This window comes from Glycine max, chromosome 3 (genome assembly GCF_000004515.6).
Source record: "Glycine max cultivar Williams 82 chromosome 3, Glycine_max_v4.0, whole genome shotgun sequence".
Lineage (NCBI taxonomy): Eukaryota > Viridiplantae > Streptophyta > Magnoliopsida > Fabales > Fabaceae > Glycine > Glycine max.
Window position 1 is genome coordinate 25,315,214 of NC_016090.4, and position 3,923 is coordinate 25,319,136.

The 3,923-nt window shown below is 38.1% G+C and overlaps 1 non-coding gene across 1 annotated transcript; it reads right to left on the minus strand.

Moving 5' to 3' along the window:
• Positions 1 to 2,567: 2,567 nt before the first annotated feature.
• Positions 2,568 to 2,674, minus strand: LOC113001350 (small nucleolar RNA R71). The gene has a single exon (XR_003266667.1). It is a non-coding gene; the product is annotated as a small nucleolar RNA R71 (small nucleolar RNA).
• Positions 2,675 to 3,923: the final 1,249 nt, after the last annotated feature.

The following is a 3,923-nucleotide window of genomic DNA, read 5'->3' on the forward strand; positions in this document are numbered from 1 at the left end:
AATGACTGAAGACATTGTAGTTTCTGAAAGCATAAATGACTGAAGACATTGTAGTCTTTAAAAGCATAAATGACTGAAGACATTGTAGTCTCTGAAAGCGTAAAAGCAAAACACATTGTAGTCTTTGCAATCATAAAGCAAAAGACATTGTAGTCTTGGAAAGCATGAAAGTAGAAGACATTGTAGTCTTGGAAAGTGTGAAAGCAAAGGACATTGTAGTCTTTGCAATCATAAAGCAAAGGACGTTGAGTCCTATGAATCATGCAATTGGATTTTGGCAATTGGTATATAATGAGAAATCTATGGACTCATAGGTTGATGTGAAACATGGGTTTTGGAATGCATGGACATGCAAAATTCGCCCTAAAATTAAGTAAATGCAGGTTTTGTACGCAACAATGCAATGCAATGAAAAATTGTGCAATGTTCATGACATTCTTTCCTCGTTTGGTGATCTAGTTTAGCTCTCTCTTTTCTTTTTCTCCTTTACTTTCGTTTTTGCAATTCCAGTTCTGACTTTTTGTTTTAGCAATAAAATTCCATTCTTCAATCTATAATTTCATTCACTATTGATTAATGGAAGGCTAAGCCCCCAGCGTTGTTTTCTCTTGAGGATCAAGCACAGTTCTCTTTGAGGTTCTATTATTATTGTTAAATTTTGTTCAGTTTTTTTTCCTCTTCACTAATTACTTTGAATTTGTTGCTATTAATTCATGCATGCTTAGTGTTTGATTAATTGTCTCTGCTCTTAATGTACGTTCATGCTTAATGATCGTTTATGAGTAATTGGTGTGAGGCTTAATCACATAATGAATGCCTTATGTTGAATTTTGCTTAGTAATTTAATTTAGGGTTGGATTAAGTGGTTGAACTGAATAAGGATAAAGTCTCGTAACCTAGGATAAGAGACTTGCTTGTGAATCAAGGGGAAGCAACGTGTTTTAATTTTGATATTTTCTAATTCAATTTTACTCGTTGTTTAATTTACAAAAGCAACCAACCCCCCCCCCCCCATTCGTTACTATTTTCCTACTATCTGTTATGAACATTTGGTTTATCATTGCTCGTTGGGAAACGACCTAGGATCACCTCCTAGTTACTGCATTTTAATGTTTATTTGATTTGGGTACGGCCTAGATCAAATTTGGTGCCGTTGCCGGGGAGCAGTGTCCAAAGGTTCATGATAGCTAGTGATTCGTGTTTTATGTTTAGTTGTTTTATGCTTTCGTGTGTTGTGTTAAGATGGTGGTAGTATTGTGTTAGTATTATGTTAAGAGTTGTTTAGTGTCTTGTTATTTTGTTTAGTGTGGTGTTTTGTTTTAGTTTCTCTATTAAGTGCTTCCCCTGTTTCAGTTTTGGGTGTTTTGCTGTGAATAGTGTTTTGCGACGGATTTAGCGACCACTTTTGCTTGTGGCAATACAGAGTAGTAGTAGAAATCATGTAGCAACGGATTTTAGCGACCACCCTTGCTGAATTATTTGGGATTTTTTGTTTTAGTAGCTAGAGTTGCTATTTTTGGCTGAATTATTTTATGGTAACTTCTTTTAATCCATATTTTGTGGGAAAAATAGCTAGAGCCCTTAGTTTTGTCAGATTTGAAAGTTCCAAAAAAGTAGCAAATTTGATTTTTGTCAAAACTTCAAACAGCTATAACTTTTGCTCCGGGTATCAGAATGACTATTATTATATATGTATTTGGGGGTAGAAAAACATTTCCCATGTCGTGGCAGCCTGTCATAGGCTGGCTGAGGTTTCCATCATCCAAAAAAAGTGATTCTGTCAAAAGTTTTTTATTTTCCAAGTTTTATTCTCTTATTTTTCTTAACTTACCAATTTTAGCTTCTATAGTTAGACTTTGAATTTTTGTTTGACATTTTTTGTGCTATCTTCTCATCATTTTATAAGGTTGCTCACAAAATTTCAAGTCATTTGGATATCATTTAATGGTAGCTGTAGTTCAAACCTACACTGTTACTTGCATAAGATTGCAACTAGTTGTGCATGCTGAATATAGTGTATGACTAGAGGCAATCCATCTAACTTACAACCCTTTGATCCTGAGATAGATAGGTCATTTCATAGATTATTTAGACATCATTTAGTACCTTTTGAGCATCCTGAGCATTCTGTTATTGGTGATTTTGAACATTATAGATTTGAACATTCTGATTTAGAACATTCTGAGAACATGGCACAACCTCCACCCTGTGAGAGGACTCTAAGGGAAATGGCTGCACCTGATTTCACCTACGAGAGCTTGTGCATCCAATACCCTGATGAGGATGTCCCATATGTTCTTAAAACTGGACTGATCCATTTGCTTCCAAAGTTTCATGGCCTTGCAGGTGAAGACCCGCACAAGCATCTGAAAGAATTCCATATTGTTTGCTCCACCATGAAACCACCAGATGTCTAGGAGGATCACATATTTCTGAAGGCCTTCCCTCATTCTTTAGAGGGAGTGGCAAAGGACTGGCTATATTACCTTGCCCCAAGGTCCATCACGAGCTGGGATGACCTCAAGAGAGTATTCTTAGAAAACATTTTCCCTGCTTCCAGGACCACGGCCATTAGAAAAGATATTTCAGGCATTAGACAACTCAGTGGAGAGAGCTTATATGAATACTAGGAGAGATTTAAGAAACTATGTGCCAATTGCCCTCACCACCAGATTTCTGAGCAGCTTCTCCTCCATATTTTTATAAAGGACTCAACAACATGGAGAGAAGTATGATAGATGCTTCCAGTGGTGGAGCCCTTGGAGACATGACCCCTGCTAAAGCCAGAAATTTAATTGAGATGATGGCTTCAAACTCCCAGCAATTTAGTGCCAAAAGTGATGCTATTGTCATTAGAGGAGTGCATGAAGTAGCCACAAATTCATCTTCATCAGCCGAGACTAAGAAGCTTGAAGGTAAACTAGATGCCTTGGTTAACCTGGTAACCCAACTGGTCGTGATTCAAAAATCTGCACCTATCGCCAGACTCTGTGGTTTATGCTCCTCTGTTGACCACCACACAGGCCTTTGCCCTTCTGTGCAACAATCTGAAGCAATTGAACAGGCTGAAGCTTATGCTGCAAACATCTACAATAGACCTTCTCAACCTCAGCAACAAAATCAGCCACAACAGAATAATTATGACCTCTCCAACAACAGGTACAATCCCGGGTGGAGGAATCATCCCAACCTTAGATGGTTGAATCCTTCACAACAGCAGCAACAACAACCTTATTTTCAAAATGCTGCTGGCCCAAGCAGACCATACGTTCCTCCACCAATCCAGTTGCAACAACAGCAACAGCCCCAGAAACAACAAACAGTTGAGGCCCCTCTGCAACCTTCCCTTGAAGAACTTGTGAGGCAAATCACTATGCAAAACATGCAGTTTCAACAAGAGACCAGAGCCTTCATTTAGAGCTTAACTAATCGGATGGGACAGTTGTCTACACATTTAAATCAACAAAAGTCCCAGAATTCTGATAGATTACCTTCTCAATCTGTCCAGAATCCCAAAAATGTGAGTGGCATTACATTGAGGTCAAGAAAGCAGTGTCAAGGACCTCAACCAGTAGCATCTTCCTCATCCTCAAATGAACCTACCCAACCTCACTCTACTCCAGAAAAAAGATGATGACAAAAATTTAAAGAGTAAGTTACCTAACAATTTCTATGCAGGTGAATCTAAAGAGAAGCAACATATCCCTCTTCCATTCCCTCCAAGAACAATTTCCGACAAAAAATTGGAAGAGGTAGAGAAGCAGATCTTGGAAAACATTTAGAAAAGTAGAGGTAAACATACCTCTACTGGATGCAATAAAGCAAATTCCAAGATATGCTAAATTCTTGAAGGAGCTGTGCACTAATAAGCGAAAGCTTAAAGGAAGTGAAAGAATTAGTATGGGCAGAAATGTCTCTGCATT